We start from the raw sequence: 18,077 nt of genomic DNA on the forward strand, positions 1-18,077 counted from the left end.
TGGGCCTGGGGAGGTAAAGGAAGAGTATGTTGAGGAATGTGGAATGACATAAAAGATACTAAATCCTAATATTCTATAGTAGGAAATAATTAGATAACATCTAAAATAGAAAATCAAGAAAAAGAAGTAAAAGTGTGTTATTTTTTTAAAAAGAGAAATAACTACAGTGAATGTGATATTGCCTCCAAGGTACAGAATTCATGGGATGGGAAAGTTGGAACAAGTAACTGCTTTTTTTCCAACAGAAGCTATTTGACATTTTAAACCATGCACATGATTATTTTCATAAAAATTAAAATGCAATTTAAAAAGAGAGAGAGTGTGCAATCCTGGGGCGTAATAGTTTTATTATAATCGTTAGATTATGGCTTGAGGAAATTTAATCTGCCCCAAAGATCTCTAAGGACCTAATGCGAATAAAGGCACCTCATTTTTTGAAAGAGTGGCTTTTGAAGGTATAAAGCCAGCACCCTTATCTTAAGGACCAGATATTCACTGAAGTTCTATAGGACAACCCCCCAGCCCTGGTAGGTGTGATTGTATTTCCACTCTACCATTCATGTAACCACTCAATGATTACATGCCCTTTTCCAAGAACATTGGGAGAGAGAAAATGACCTCACAGCTGGTGTGGTGTCTGTAATAATCTCTTCCAGCTGCTCTAGGCTGTATTCACAACAAAGGAAGCTTGACTTTGTGCAGCCTTCCAGGCTGTTAACGCTCAGGAGCTCATCCATCTATGCTCGACAATATAGATGGGAGCGGATTACGGATGGGAAAAAGGTAATGGATAAAGAAGGAAGCTAATGTGTTGGAATTTTATAAAGAGTCAAGTGTTATGTTATCTCATTTAATCTTTTCTTGCACATATAGGTTCATTGTACTAAAAACAAGAATCAAAAGTTATGGAAGTATATAAAGTAGAAAGTGGATGCTCCCAGGCCCACTAATAGGAGAGAATAAATCAAGAAAGAGGAAGACATAGAATGCAGGGAAAGGAGATCAACAGAAGAAAGGGCTGGCAAGACGCCACCAGATGATGTCAATAGCGATCCCAAAATGACAGCCCTGTGTGGCATAAATGACAATCATTTCCAACTGCAGTTAGTCAAAAGACTCTGGAAAAAATTTCCTCAGGTACAATGTAATGGCTAGAGTACCCCAGATAATTGCAAAGACTGTGTTGAATGGCATGTTCTCCAAAACTAGGGCATATGGACGGTGAAACTGGACATCATTGTAACACCAGACAAACAGGCATAGACTGGGATGATGGTCACAGTGATGTGAACAAAATAGTATGCAAGAAAAAAAAGTGACCCTAATTTACTAGATAGCAAACCTGATAATATTCCTTATAATAATGTGAACTCTGAATATTAATCCAAACAAAATTACAAATTAACCATAGTGGAAAGATGAGAGCATGGACAGGGTACACAGGTGTGGCGGGAATGGCGGAAGAAAGAGAACGAAATCCTCATCTTCTACAGTGAGAAACTGATAGATAATGCATAAAACTGAAAAATCAAGAAGTAGCGAAATAAGCATGTTATTTAGAGACAAAAAGGCAAATACAAAATTCAGCAGCTAAAATGGGTAAATGTAGGGAAAAAAAAGATGTACAGAGAAGAACAAGGAATTGCAGTTTTTCATAATTATTTGCCTATTAAAGCTTTATACATTTCTATCTTTGATATAAATAAAAAGTAAAAAAACAAACAAAAAAAGAACAACAAAGGAAAGATGGGAGAGAGGCAGGAAAGAAGGGAGAGAAGGAGAGAGCAACGTACTAAAAATATTAATAGAAACGTCAAGTCCAAACTGTATTTAACAGGATTTCCCAAGGTATATTTATTTTGTTTTGGTAACTTGCAGGCAAAAGGGCAGGCAAAGTCTATAAAATAAATAACACTCCTTAATCTTTACTGGAATGGGAAATGAGGGCAAGCCGAGATGATGCTGTAGCATGCCTTGGAAACATATATTCAGAAAGGAGTTATTCAGCAGTATTTGTTTTCAAAGCCATGAATGGTAGGTTTTTTATTTTCTTAGCCAAGTTTTCAGTTACAAACAGATGTTGTTGAGCAATCTAGAAAAGGAAGTTGCAAAAATAATGGGGAAAATAAAACCCATCTACCGACACCTTTTCTTTCTCTGCTATGTTCTTGCGGTTGCTAATGCTTCAGCCTAACAGATATTGTCCTTATGAAGACACCAACTGCCTGATTGCAATTTGATTTTCAGAAATCCTAACCAAGGTGTTCTGATTTGACCTAAAGAAAACGTGGTGCAGATGACATCTTCTCATCATTGACTTACCCTCCTCAGGAGTTTGGGAAAAGGCCATATTATCATTTCCACCAGCGATACACTTTACACAAATCCCTATATGGAGGCTATTACCAGAGGCTGCTTCCTGGTAGATGTATATTCCTGGGGCCCCAAAACTCTCTGTTATAGGTACACATTTTCTCACCTTCTCTGAGTGCATTTCTTATAAAAGCAAGAAAAATTGATAGGTACAAAGACTCTCAGTTGGCACCAAATCCTAATAAGGGTGTCTATAGCACTATTTTTTTATAGGACTCCATTATAAAACATTTACTAACTCAATCCCAATCTTTGAACTCGAAAATAGAGAAACAACCTAATTTAGTGTCAACAATTGCTATAGATAGTGGGCTCCACAGAGAGCCGTCCCCTGCTTCCACTAGCACAGCGGAACCAACACAGCAGGACAGGAAAGCAAGACACATATAGAACGAAATTCTTACTCCGTGAGTGTCTAGCTGTGTAATTTTTGAGATATTTAACCACTCTGAACCTTAGTCTCTTTATCTGAAACATAAAGAAGGTAAGGCCTTCTTTACTATGCTCTACCATAATAAGGCTCTTACTTAAGGAAGTCATTCAACAAATATTAGAGTTCCCTTTCCTCTTATTTCTTGGCGCCTAGGGAAAGAGTGTGCAGGCGTCATCCCTACTTTTCCTTTTACACGACCCAGGTTCCACGCTCTCTCCCTTATTTGGGATACAAGAAGAAAGTGAAAAAATTGGCCTGAGAAAGACCACCCTTGTGTGCTTGCATTCAATTCACATTAGAGGATTTGGAAAATCACTTCAACTCCCTAGGTTCTGTTCTTTCACTCTTGAATCTGGACATCGTTAAACCATTGGCAGAGATATTTTTCTAGTGACATTGTCAATTCAAAGGCTAGCCAGGGCCAGCTGGACTGCCTTTTTAGGGAAGAGTCTCTTAACAGAGATTGTGTGATAATGGTAACTCATTGGGGTCGCTTGTCAGGAACGTTAGGAGGAAAGGCAGTGAAGAAAAACCATAAACCATGTCAGAGATATGGAAAATTTGGGGATCAAATTTTTTCATAAATTAGCAGATTATAATCAGGAATTCCTCATCTTTTCTCCTTGGATGTCATCTATAATGTGATCTTGCTCTTGTGTAGAATAGAATACACAAAAATCTTAGGACCTGGAAAAATTTTAGAGATCCTTAAAAGAGATAACCCCAATTTACAAATATAGAAACTATTCACAGAGATCAAGAGCCTCTCCAACATAGTACAGCTTATTAGTGGTGGATCCCATTTCTATCCATGCACTTTTCTCTTTAGTTTATATATACCAGTGTGTATGAAAACTTATTTTTGTGTACTGTAGATTTATGTCACTGTATTGTTCTACTTTTTAGGAATTAGCTAATTGGCTTTACAGTTATTTTCAGGAACTCTCAACAAAATTCATGCTTTCTATTTAGGTGAGACATTTTAAAGGGTGAATGTACAAGGAGAGGCTGGGTGTTTTGAGAATCCAAACAGAAAATAAGGAAATTGTCTGACACCTTGTTGCTAACTCTTGAAATAAAAATGAGACTACTGCTTCCCTCCTCTTATGGTTCTTAGGTTCTTCTTTGAATTTAGAAATGTGAAAGATGATTTGCTAAAACCCAGAAAGTTGCTATGCAACCTACATATGAAATTATTTCTCCCAACCTTTAATCCTGAGGATCTATAATTCTGCTATTTAAGAAACAAACATGCCATGTCAGAAGGAAGGAGAATATAACAGTAGACATCTGAATCAACTATCAATCTACTTTTCCAGCTTGTCATGGCTCCTTAGACTGTTCAAGGAAACCTCACAAATGGAATTGATTTACCATAAAATGTGCCTATTTTCCATTAAAGCTTGTTCGTTGCTTCACAAGGCACCGGAGTTACCAACGTTTCATTGGTTGACCCTGCAGGGCCACCTCCAGGTCTTGTTAGTCCAGAAAATGAACCGTGCATAAGAGAGGCTTGGAGGGAGAAGTTTTATTCGCATCAGTTGTTCTGCACATTGCTTAAACTAGAGACGTTAGCAGTTCCTTGAAGAGAGCAGCATTAGTCAGACCCCTAGGGGAAATAGAGAGAAATGGAACTTACTCTGTCACATGCTTGATAGAAACATGTCAGTTGAGACAGGCATAGAGCAGGACATAAGAAATCTGTTTTCAAAGCTTCAGTGGAATGGGTGAAGGCGTTAGAGCCCTTCGGATCCTGGTTAAAAGTCCAGAGCTGCTACGTACCTATTGTATGACATTGATGAAGTCAACCTTCAAAATTCACCTCCTTCATGCATTGAATGGGCATATGTTAACTCAAGAAGTTGTTATGGGAATTAAATAAAATAACATAAGTAAGGTGCTCATTCCAGATGGGGTCATCAGTGTGTACACAATTAATGCCAGCAATCCTAATAATTATGATGCTGATGGTTATTATTCTAATCCAGGCACTGCAATTTACCAGTTATATGTCCGTGGGTGAGGAATTCTGAGTTTCATTTTCTTCCATTGGAAAATAAGGAGAATAGTATTTACCTTGCAGTGTTGTTTTGAGAACCAGGAATGGTAGCCTTAGTATCTAGCCTAGCACAGGCAGATTCTTGATGACTTGTTTGTATTGTTTTCATTACCACCTATTATTTATATAATAATCTGATTCAACTTGAGAGAACTCATATTTTTTGTAAAGGTTGGCTCTTCCTGATATGATAAATTTATACACCAGTCCATCTGATAAATGTTTACTCAAGAATAGATAAGATTTCTCTGTTTCATTAGCTCCTATTCAAGCTCCCTTAGACATAACTCCTCAAAATTTGTGATTGAAAATCAAACCAGTGTCCTCTACTATGAATAAGGCTTATCAGGGCCACTGTGAAAGGAACACACAAAAAATTCCTCAGTTTATGGAGATACACACTGTAAGCAATTTTGTCAAGGCAGAAAAAACAACTAGGATTAAAATGTCTAGAGAACATTTTATGCTCTTTGGCCTTGACCTTCTGAGTGTCTTATTGTCACATGCTGGTTTATCAATCAAAGAAGAATGGGCTTTATTCAACTAGCATTCTGCAGGACCTGTTAGCCATCTAGTCTGCACACTCCGGACACCAGAATCTTATTCAGTTATCAGTTGGATCCACATGGTTACAGCACATCTTTTAAACAATGCCAAAATGCTTTTTTTTTTTAATTGAGAAAAAAAAAGAAGATAGTTGAGAACACAGAGCTCAAAATATGCAAGAACAACATGTAGTTTCTTTAGAAATCCTGAGTTCTGTTTTTTTGGCTCTGCAGTGCCAGTCCACTTCCCCACCTCTCCCTACCAATTTAACCCTCCTTAGCGTCTGTGGCTTAAAGGTTCCTACACCAGTATTGAAGTTGTCCTTCTGGAGATCTGTCCAAGGCTCTGGGATCCTAAAAACTCTACTTTTGATCTTGGCTAATCTGTTCTCAACCAGACATATGCTTCCAAATAATATTTGCAAATTAGTTGATAAAGATGAACCTCCCCTTTAGGGAAGTTAGGCCTCTTCAACTATTCTATTATGCGTCAGTTTAGGTGTCTTAGCCTGGGGTTCTCCAATAAAAGATAGAGCCCATGACAAGGGGAAAGTAAATTGGGGGTAATTAATCCTAAGGAATAAGAGTAAGGGGCTTGGTAGAGTGAAATTGGGAAGAGAAAGTAAACCAAGGTTGTCTTATCAAACTGGTCATTGCTGTGGGCAACTGGCCTTGATCCTGCTAGAGACTCTCTGAGAAGCCATGCAGAAGGTGATTCAGAGTTGTTCACTTGAGGGATGAAAGAGTGGATGATTTGTCCAGTTTCCCATCCTCCACTGGTCAAGGGTTGCCCTCAGTGAGATATTAACATTTTCTCCCTTTTGGGTTTTTCATGTAGCAGAATGACTGGCCAGGTTCCCACAGGCACGTCACTCGGGCTGTGACAGAGAAGCCCAGGACAGAAAACAGCTTCACGGTGCAGCTAAGATAAGGTACAGTCTGCTTTCCCCCGCCACGGCTGGTTGTCATAGCAATGACTGGAGTAAAATGATTTATTCTAAGGTAATGTAAAGCAGGTCACAGAGGTGACCCTGTTGCTCATATGGCCTCAATGGCATGACTCACATTAATATGATACTCTTCAATATTTTTATCAACTCTCACAGACTGTAAACAAAACCTCATCACTTCCATTCCAAAGCCTGAATCCTGTTTTGGTGAGAGATATAGCTCTTTCAACAGTTAATGCATGTTTTTAAAACTTCCCATGGAGCCACCTCACAAACTGGTTTGGAATTACACATTTTAAAAGTGAATTTTAAAAACATTCATTGAACAGTTATTATGCTAGGTCTTTTTGAAGACAGGCAGAATACAAAAAGAACAAAACATGGTAACTTCCCCCAAGGAGTTCATTGACTACTCAGGGGAGATGAGATAAGACAGATAATTGAAAAAGTTGAATGAAGCTAATAGAATAGGAGCAATATTGAATGTATCCTGAATGTGTAGCAATTACTCAGCAAGTAGTAGTCAATGCTACAGGATCCTACCCAGGTATCTGGAAACAAGACAGACAATCTGACATAGATGGAAACAAACATGGATACAAATACATAGAAATGGTGGATAAAATATAATTAATTTGTTTTAAATAGCTCTTACCCAAAGAAGAAAATAGCTATTTCCAGAAGCCAAAAATAAAAACTGCCCTCAGTCCGGCCCCGTGGCTTAGCAGTTAAGTGCGCGCACTCTGCTGCTGGCGGCCCGGCTTCGGACCCGGGGCGCACACCGAGGAATCGCTTCTCTGGCCATGCTGAGGCCGCGTCCCACATACAGCAACTAGAAGGATGTGCAGCTATGACATACAACTATCTATAGCAACTAGAAGTATGTGCAGCTATGACATACAACTATCTACTTTGGGGGAGAAATAAATAAATAAGTAAAATTAAAAAAAAAAAAAACTGCCCTCAGAATCTAGGGCTGCGGTTTTAATATCCATGAGGGAAGAGAGGGTGTGGCTGAGGGGGGTGAGGCGTGGGAGAGCAGAATCAAGCCCCCAAATACTAATCAGAACCACAGAGAGCTTCCTGGCTTATGCAAAAGTGAATCAAGAAAAATTATTCAACCAACCAAAATCACAGGAAAAATCTTGCCAAAATAGGCAAACAGAAGGAGGATGTTACCATAAGAGTTAGTAGTTTACTTCCTGTGGGAGAGAGGGAGTAACGTTTAGGAGGTAGCATTTAGGGACCTTCTACATTCTAGAAACGTCCTATTTCATGATGTGGCTGGTGGCTTCATGAGCATTCACTTAGTGATAATTCATTACACTGTACAATTTTATTTTCTCTACATTCCTATATGCATGTTATAATTCACAACACAAATGTTTAAAGAAAAAATAACAAAGAGATTTCATTATTTCATATGACATGAAGGTAGGTAGGTAGTTTACCAGTGGCGTCAACATTATGACACCACCGCTTTCTTGAAAAACTATCAGTATCACTTGCATTAGTTCCAGTCCTTGAAAAGTAGACACCAAGATGGGATTAAACATGCAAGACATGTATTTGAAACGCCTGTTAGAGAAGAAATGGGGAGAGTTAAGGAGGTGAGGCAAGCCTCCAGACCACAATGCAGGTCTGTATGAAGGAGAGAGGAAAGGAAGAAGCATTGGATCAGTAGAGTCTCAGGCGGCAGGACCATTCTAAGATGCTTCAGCCAGGCCTATGGGGAGTCCTCAAGCCAAACTCGCCCTGCAGAGGAAACCTGCTTCTTGCAGGATTGACCTGCCTTAGCGTGCCTGCCACGCTCAGTCATGGGCTGAGAGCAGCTTGTAGGAAGTGAGTCCTTTGGGGAAACGCAATGATAGATTCAGAGGCCAGCAGCTGGGGCTCTCCACCAGTTAAACTCCCCACAGCAGGAGATCTGAGCAGCACATTTCCATGGCTGTTGCATCTACTAAAGGGGATGCAAATTGTGAAAACTCCAACACAGCAATGCCAATAAATAAGACACAAAACAATTTGAATTGCAGAGTTACTAACGTAGGATGTTAATATAAATAACTGATACACTAATAAAGCGTTATGATCATTCTAATCAGTAAATCTTGAATATTTATGAAATGGTATGGAGCACACTATTCTACATGAAAGACTAGGGAAACAAGATTTTGTATCCATGGAGGTCTACTTGAGAGTAACAGCTAATAAAAGGAAGTGATTTCTATTCCTAAAGCTCCAAGAAGCCTGTTGAGCACTTCTGTTAAGAACATTTAGCTTTGTCTTTCAACACTGATAACCAAGATGATAGAGAAAATTCCAGCAAGTGGGGATGCGTAATCTTTATTGCTGTCCTGGTCTAGAGTCTGAACAGTCTAGAGAAATGTGCATTTAATTAAAGGCATTTAACTGGAGCTTGCCAGATTGTAACAGAAAGGAAACAAACTACCAACCCAATCCCATGTGATTTAATGGTGATGATAGGATGTGAAGAAAATAACTAGTTCTAACAACGTTTCCAGGGGTTCCCAGCCCCTTTGCTAGAAGCAGAGGGGGAAAAGGGCAGGCATTCACGTTTACCATTCAGAAAGTTTCTCTGAAATATTTTATCCTCTCCTGGTGTTTTTCATACCGTGATTGTGCTATTTAGGTTTCACACTGAAGAGTAGATTAGGAACTGTCAGCACAAAGGAAGTCAATAGTGGAGGAAATGGAGAGAACTGGTGTGTGTGTGTTGGTGGCCTTGTACTTCATTCCTTATATTCACAGAAACTTAGTCATCCTTGGGTTATCCCACAGTTTAATAGAGGAAATGGTCTTACCTCAACATTGAGCTCCCAGCTATGCCTCTTTTTCTATAGGCAAAAAGCCTGGTGAAATAAAAAGAGGAAAATTAGTTGGAAACTAGGTCAGAGGTACTTTATCATATTATGAAGTAAATATGCTGCTTATTTACCGTAGTGCTTCTAAAGTAACGGTCCTGAATGCCTTCAGTTCATTTTCAGAGGCAACGGAGGCACTACCATTTTAAAATGTTGCTACCTGCGCTATAAACAAAATGGCAGCCTTTCCCTTTTCAGGTAAGTGAAGTGAAAAACTGAGCCACTGAATTTGTAACCAAGTGAAACAAACCCGGATTCTTGTCCCATTAGGGAAAGGATGAGTTCATTTTCAGGTACGACATTAAGCAGGAACATCTTTTTCATAACTGTAAGTACGGGAGAAGGATGTGCAAGGATATTGGAAAGCCAAATAGGGAGCTACTAGAATAGTCCCGATTAGATTAGAATAATCCCACCTCCCACTACGGAACACGAAGGAAACCAATCCTTCCCTCCCTGCCATCATCTTCACTCCTACACTGGCTGTCATGACACAGGCAAGTGTCACCCCATCTGATGCTCTCGTTCAGGACTTTGAATTCTGAATAAATAACACAAAGAAAACAGGACAGTTAGAATCTGTTCACAGCGATAGTAATAGTGACGGTGTCCGTAGCAAAGCCACAGCTTCCTAGCCAGACGTCTGTTGTGCTGCCTTCCTCCTGACCTTTTGAAGCTGCCTCGCCTCTCGTCCTTTCGTCAAGCTTCTCCTGCAGTCTTCCACTGATACTTGGAGCTCTCGACATCCTTGTGACAACATTTCTTTTTGCTTAAGATTACTACAAAAGCAGTTTTGCAATAAAAGGCAACCTAACTGATGACACCAGCCAAGCAGGCAAAGTCATGCAGAAATTCTAATCTCAGTGGGGATCAGGGAGCTAAAGAGGAGCCTGGGGTAAAAGTTCAGACACAGAGAGGGAAGGGAAAATAAAGGTCAGCGGGCAGACTGGGGTCTCCCCACGCAGCTGAGTACTAACCCTTCAACAGCTCGGCTAATTCCCTTGCCATCAGCTAGTGAGGCTGGGGTCCTCATGGACCCCCTGCTCTGGTAAAGCACATCACAGAAAATGGCTGCTATTGAACCTGCCAGGACTAAGCCTGTGTATGCCAGTCTCCATGGGAAGAGAACCAGAGAAAGCAGGGTCTGGGAGGCTGTGAACATGGGGAACACACGCGCATCTGACTAATCATTGGTGAGAAATCTAGAGCTGGCAAAACTTAATAAGTCAAGAAGATCCATGGAAGGGTCTTTCTCCACTAAGTAGGGAGGTACTTCTTCCTTAGGACAGAAACAGAACTTGGAAAGATGGGGAACGAGGCAGCAAGGTTAGAGATAAGTATATGTGCAGTCAGTTATATTAGTGGCTTCTATTTTCTACTTTATCATCTTTATTGTGGTAACATTGGTTTATAATATTCTATAAATTTCAAGTGTACATCATTATATTTCAATTTCTGTGTAGACTACATCATGTTCACCACCCAAAGACTAATTGCCATCTGTCACTGTACACACGTGCCCTTTTACTCTTTAGCCTTCCCCCTTTCCCGTCTGGTAATCACCAATCTAATCTCTGTGTCTATGTGTTTGTTTGTTGTTGTTCTTGTTGTTGTTGTTTGGTTGTTTTTGTTTGTTTTTTTTTTTTTTGCTGAGGAAGATTCACCCTGAGCTAACATCCATGCCAATTTTCCTCTATTTTTTTTTTTTTTTTTTTTGGTACGTGGGCCACCAGCACAGCATGGCTGCTAACAGAGCAGTGTAGGTCTGCACCTGAGAACTGACCCGGGGCCACAAAAGCAGAGTGCACTGAACTTAACCACTAGACCACCAAGGCTGGCCCTGTTGTTGTTTTTATCTTCCACATATGAGTGAAATCATGCAGTATTTGGCTTTCTCTGTCTGACTTATTTCGCTGAGCGTAATACCCTCAAGGTCTATCAACGTTGTCACAAAATGGCAAGATTTCATCTTTTTTTTATTGCTGAGTAGTATTCTGTTGTATATATACACCACATCTTCTTTATCCATTCATCCATCAATGGGCACTTAGGTTCTTTCCAAGTTTTGGCTATCGTGAATAATGCGGCAGTGAACACAGGGGTGCAAATATCTTTTCGAATTAGTGTTTTTGTGTTCTTTGGATAAATACCTAGAAGTGGAATAGCTGGATCGTATGGTAGTTTATTTTTAATTTTTTGAGAAATTTCCATATTGTTTTCCATAGTGGCTGCAGCAATTTACATTCCCACTGGCAGTGTATGAGGGTTCCCTTTTCTCCACATCCTCTCCAACACTTGTTTTTTTCTTCTCTTTTTAATAATAGCCATTCTGATGGGCATGAGGCGATATCTTCTTGTAATTTTGATTTGCATTTCCCTAATAATTAGAGTTGTTAAACATCTTTTCATGTGCCTGTTGGCCATCTGTATATCTTCTTTGGAAAAATGTCTGTTCAGATCCTTTGCCCATTTTTTGATCAGGTTGTTTGTTTTTTTGTTGTTGAGTTGTATGAGTTCTTTATATATTATGGATATTAACCCCTTATCAGATATACGATTTGCAAATATCTTCTCCCAATTGTTAGGTTGTCTTTTTGTTTTGTTGATGGTTTCGTTTGCTGTGAAGAAGCTTTTTAGTTTGATGCAGTCTCATTTGTTTATTAGTGGCTTCTGTTTTCTATGTGAAGCAGGAAGGCAGGACATCTGCTAAGAATGAAGGAGTGAGAGAATGGATAGGGGTTTGAAGAGCAGATAAAAGTTTTGGATGGTCAATATCAGGGAAAAGTATGAATATAAAGAACACTGAATGGTACTTAGGTCCAGATGAAATTGAAAATAACAAACTTAAATGGATTCTGTCTAACTATGTGCTTTTTCTCCAGCAACACCATGCCCAGAAGTGCTAGCTATAAAAATAATGGTCAGACCACTCAAAAGCTAAGGACTATAGAAAATTAGTAGAAGGCCGAAGGGGAGAGAGAAGTGCGAGTGTTGATAAGAGGGCTAGAGGAATGCGGAAACATAGGTTATGGGCTAGGCCAGGGAGGGGAGTGAAACTAGGAAGGAACTGAACGAATGGAAAACCAGGAAGGAGCCAGAGCCGAGAGGGTATGATGAGGTGGAAAAACAGGTTTAGCTGGCAGGATGGAAGCTGGACAGGTGGGGAGGTGACAGCGATAGGGCTTTGCAATCAGAAAACGGGATAGCAGATTTTAGGATAATGTGACTTTGGAAATGAGAGCTGGGGAGGAATGGAGGTAGCTGTTACATGGGTAGGAGTTCACTGTCCCTGAAGAAAGGATGTTGCACACAACATTCCCAGGATATTGAAGTTACCCAAGATGATGGCCGGATTTGAATAGAGAAGATACATATCAGGTGTCAGTTTCCTAAATGAGTGTAGAACAATTGGGGATGAGAGTTAAAGAAAGCAGCAGAGCTGAGATGTATGGTTCTAAAAGGAGGGGTGATATAACACAATGAAGTAGAAAAGGAGTGCAAAAACATATTTAAATTATTTTAGTTTAAAGAAATGTTTTACCTTGGAGTCGTCACAGGTCCTTCCTTCTCACTTACCTCCCACACCAAATCAATTGTGTTCTCTATATGCCTCTTTTGAAAACTATGTCTCTTTAGTTGGTTTAACTTCTTCATCATCTCTTGTGTGAACTACTGTTGTGAACAGACCTCCTGTTATAAAATGAAATGATATTTAAAATATTCACCCCCTAGCATATAGCTCATGACTTGTATTATTTGTGCTCTGCATTTGTTTCTTTGTTAATAAAAATTATTAATATCTCTTAGTTTCAAAAAACAAAAAAGAAATGTTTTAATTATTGTAACCAGAAGACCAGAGGTGGGATGGGTTTCGAGGGTGGTTCAACCATGACATCAAGACCTTGGTTCTTTCTGTCTTTATTCTTAGCCCAGAGCTTTAACCTGAGTTAACTTTGAAGTCTTGAGATGGCTTCCAGTAGCAATCCTAGCTATGTGCTCCCTGCTCACATTCAGTAGGAGATAGAGAGACTGCACTTTCAAAAGGAGGACAGAACTTTCCAAAATGCCTCCAGGAAATCTCTTCTTGTGTCTCATTGAATACAATTAGGTCACATACCAATTTCTAAACCAATCACCAGAAGAAAATAGCACTTACTTAATACAAGACATGCCCAACTCTGGAGCTGAGGTCAACTCCCCATATTACACTGTTGCTTCTCAATAGAATGGGAGCAGCTGTTGGGGAGTCCACCATAACCTCCATCTCTCACCTGCATCTGTGACATTTCCTCAGCTTCTTCCCTTAATGTGGTCAGTCTGGAACGGGTAACACATAATGACTTCAATTCTCAGAATAAACAAAGTTTTGGCTTTCTATTAAAGAATCAAGTTTCCCTTGGTGTCACTTGACACACTACTCAATTCATAACATTCGCGTGGGAACATAATCTTCACAATTGCAAATGGAGATACAAGCTAGAGAAGTTCATTCTGCCTTATAAAACTGCAGCAACCTTGTGGTCTCTCGCTGAGGCTCCAGAACAGTCCTTACGCTCTTTCCACGAAGACTACAGCGATTGTCCTTCAGCTACGCTCCTAAATGTCACGTTGCTTCTACGTCTTATATGCTGAAGGTGGAGACCAAGAACGGTACTTGGGTCTGGACGTCTAGAAGTCCATACAGACTCCTGTAGCAGGCACAGAGGCAATGTGGGCACAGAGACAGGTGGGCAGACCCACCAAATGCCAAGGCAAATACAAGCCATTCACTATTCTGCTTAAAAACATTCAGTGGCTCCCACACACAGAACAATGTCCCAATTCCGTAGAACTGCATAAAAGACTATTTACGTGCAGGCAAAGTCAATGTACCAGCTTCATTGCCCACCTTGCATTCCAAATACATTCTCCACATCCCTGAACACTCCTTTTTATCTATATGCTTTTAAAGATTCTTTTTCCTCTTTCAAGAAGAATTTCCTGAAGAATTCCTTCCCCTACTTTGATAGTCAATTGTGGCTCATTCATCATTGATATAACTCACTATATTAACACTTAGCCAAACCCCACAACAGCAGCCAAATAGTTGATATTTTAAAAGAAAAGTCCAGCATTTTCTGACTTTCTTATCTTGGTGTTTTAAAAATTGTAAGTAGTTAGGTACGTCTTTGGGAATAAATCGTTGGATTGCTCATTTTCAGCAAGGAGTCTGGTGTCGTGCAGCCCCAACTTTAGACATATGTAGATGATTGACGTAGAGACATGGTGTGAAATGAGGTGAAGTGAAGCAAACCAATAGGGCAGGACAGAAGTGTCAAAACTGATTGGCCAGTGTACATTTTTTAAATGTGTAGGCAGTTTTTCTGGAGGCCAAACCCAATGAATGGCTTGTTTTGAAAATAACGCCATAACCTTCTTAAGCAATTGTTTTATTGTCTGTAACACATATACAAAACTGCTGCATTAGGAAAATTAGTCACTGTGTTTACTTTGTTCCTCTGCTAATGAAACAAATGATTTTTTTCTTTATAAGATACGGAAATTTTAAACGCTGTTCCCAGGCTGAGAGAACTTTGGGCCAGTTACTCCCACCACATTCTTCTTCTGAGAGCACACAACTCCCATCTGATCTAGGGCTGTTCTTGTCTGGCCTTGTTCTTTCCAAACTATGTCATCCCTTTCACCATTAAGAAATGACATGAGGGGGTCCGGCCTGGTGGCGCAAGCGGTTAAGCGCACGCCCTCTGCTGCAGCTGCTCAGGGTTCGCCGGTTCAGATCCTGGGCGCGCACCGACGCACTGCTTGGCAAGCCATGCTGTGGCGGCGTCCCATATAAAGTGGAGGAAGATGGGCACGGATGTTAGCCCAGGGCCAGTCTTCCTCAGCAACAAAAAGAGGAAAATTGGCAGATGTTAGCACAGGGCTGATCTCCTCACAAAAGGAAAAAAAAACAGAAATGACATGAGCTTTAGTTTAGTTCTTGAAGTAAGGTTCACCGCTGTGTTTATAAATATTATGTGGGAAATAAAAGGAAAATGGAAAGCTGTCTCCACTCCATTCCAAATCCCAGCATTACATAACTGACAGACCAAGGAGTGAAAGGAGGAAGAGAACGCACAGTTACTAAATCCATATTATGTACCAGGCAAGGCTTCCAGATTGTAACTTCCCCCAGAGTTGAGATACTGTCTTAGTCATCTCCGTAGCCTCAATACCTAGCACAGTTTCTGGAACGTCAGCAGACGCTCAATAAGCATTTATTTACTGAACCAATCTCAATCCATTCCAGATGTTATCTTATTTAATCCTCACAACCACTCTGTGAATTTGGAAGTATTTTCTTCATTCAACAAAGAGGTTAAGTAACTTGCCCAAGGTCACACTTAAAGGCCTGGATTACAAACAAAAGATGTAAGACTAGAAGGCATCTTAGACGCCATCTAGAAAAATGCAACTTTTAATAGATGAAATAAAATGTCCAGCAAATTTAAGTGACTGTGTCACACAAGGCGTTGCTATAGAAGTGAAAATCAAGACAACATATGCATTCAAGCTTAAAACATTCTGGGCAATGAGTTTGACCATACATACAGTAATGTATAGGATGCAACTGACATTTTGAGAGTGTTTTGAGGATCCCTGCAATGTGGCAGGAATAAAGACGACTAAGCAACAGAACTTGCCCTTAAGAATCTCAGCATGTGGTGAAGATGAAAGACAGAAACAGAAATAGCACAATAAAGCAGACCCTAAGCTTTTACAGAGTTATGAACCAAGTGCTGTGAGAGCACAAATGACAGAGCAAAGAACTCGGCACTAAAGAGAAAGAGGACTAAGGATGTTGTTAAAGAAACAGGAGCAGGAGCAAAGGACAAAGTCACAAAAGGTCCTGAAGTAGAAAGAGAATCATGTGAAACTCTGTAGGGTGGTTGCTTAGGATATGTGGGAGGAAACGGTAGGATATAATGTTGGAAATGCAGGTTGTTATCAGACGTGAAGGGGTCTGCCCCTGTCCATTTGCTAAAGGGATAAGGATGATTCTCTGAAACGTTTTGTGTCAAGTACCCAGAGAAGACTCCTATGTGTTGGTTGACCTGTGGCATCTTTCTTTAACTTCCAAGGGCTCCTTCCCAATCTGCTGGTTTCCTTCTCTGTCTTTGACATTCTGGAAGGAAAACTAGTCCAATAATTGAATCTTGATCCAAACTCACAACCAATTGTCTCACAACTCAATTTGTCTGTCTCACAATTTCAACAGTATAAAAGCACTATAGTCCCCTAGTATTCCAACAAGGTAAGAGTCTCCTCTTCTGGATGAAACTACCTTCTTCCTATAATAGAGAGAAAGGGTTGGTGCACAAAGACTTGATTGAAAAGAATACAGATGGGACAGTTTACATAAAGCATGTAGGTCAACAAGATGGGTGGATAGAACACTAAAGCATAATTAAAACAACTTAGGCAATTGTTTTTAAACTGAGTTTTGAGAAATGATGTGAGATTTCACATTAAGGATATTCATGTGCCTTTAAGAGCATTGCAATAATCAGTAATTATTTTTGAAGAAGTAATATAAATTACAATGTTGCCTAATATTTGAGAGGCTCTTGTGCCAAATACTCCCACCACAGAGCTTTCCTAAGAGAATGGAAGTCCCAGGATCCTGTGTACCTAGCAATGGCATGTGTACATGACATCATGATTTCACTTATCAAGGGATAAAATGAGTCACATCTGAAATTGCTTCATCTCATGGAAGCCAAACAACCTGTGAATTTCAAAAATATGGACTCAGTTTATTTTACTCAGTTTATTTTATTCATAGGCTAAAAATGCATGTCCTATTCTAGGCTATTGAAGCAAGAAAAGACTCATGTCTTCTGCTGGGTGTACCTCTAAACCCGCTTCTTCATCCTGAGGAACCTGTGTGACTTCAAAATAGCAGAACGATTCTTTCTGCTACAAGTTTTTCTTCAGTCACGGATATGCTTCTAGGACTCCATTTCCTGACACTGTTCCTTTCCCCTTTCAGGCAGGCCCACCTGAGTTTCAAACACTTCAACTGCTTCTTCAGTGGATGCAGGTAGACTCTGCTTCCCTTTTCCTTTATTTTCTGAGCCAGATATTCAGTTTCCTATTACACTCCTCTATATTTGGCCTTATGGAGTGTCTACCAGTGAGAAATATAAGGTGAATGATTTCTGGGTTTGCCAAAAGCACCCATCATCCAAACAAATCTTTTCCATCCTTACTTCCCCTACTTGGATAATTCTACCTAAAATCCCGCCTCTCATCAGCCTAACATTTATCTCAGATCTGATTTCAATTTATTGTTGTCCTGGCTAACTCCCCTTCGGCATGCATTGTCCTACCTTTCCTGAAAGTCTGCACGTTTTCTGAGCAAAATCTCTAATGACAAACTTCCCTATTGACCACAAATACGTCATTTTGAAACCCACCTAATAGGGCTTGATGCATTTTTTTGTTAAATTTCCAAGTCTTCCCCTCTCTCAAATCTGTCCACATTATCTAAACCCTCCTCGTATGTAGCTTTTTCAGCCTTTGAGGGCTGCTTCTCCGAAGGTTATTTTTTATTATCCAGAGCTTTCAGAAGGCACAACTCAATGTAGATGGTCCACAACTTACGATGGTTCAACTTTACGATGGCATAAAGGTGATATGCATTCAGCGGAAATTGTATGTCGAATTTTGAATTTTGATCTTGTCTCAGGTTCGTGCTATGCAGTACAATCCTTTCTCATGATACTGGGCAGCGGCAGCAAGCCACAGCTCCCACTCAGCTACACGATCATTAGGATAAACAACCAATAC

The 18,077-nt window shown here is 40.0% G+C and overlaps 1 long non-coding RNA gene across 6 annotated transcripts in view; it reads left to right on the forward strand.

The window, feature by feature from the left end:
* Positions 1 to 18,077, forward strand: part of LOC131392784 (uncharacterized) — a 124,629-nt gene that overhangs the window by 81,814 nt on the left and 24,738 nt on the right. For 3 of the 6 annotated variants that reach the window (XR_009215773.1, XR_009215775.1, XR_009215779.1), the window contains one exon: positions 9,358 to 10,164. The exons of 1 other annotated variant lie outside the window; for it this stretch is intronic. This is a non-coding gene — a long non-coding RNA (uncharacterized LOC131392784). Of the gene's footprint in view, positions 1 to 873; positions 7,068 to 9,357; positions 10,165 to 18,077 lie in introns of those variants that run through there. 2 more of the 6 variants (XR_009215774.1, XR_009215777.1) reach the window with 2 other exon arrangements.

Source organism: Diceros bicornis, chromosome 27 (genome assembly GCF_020826845.1).
Source record: "Diceros bicornis minor isolate mBicDic1 chromosome 27, mDicBic1.mat.cur, whole genome shotgun sequence".
Taxonomy (NCBI): domain Eukaryota; kingdom Metazoa; phylum Chordata; class Mammalia; order Perissodactyla; family Rhinocerotidae; genus Diceros; species Diceros bicornis.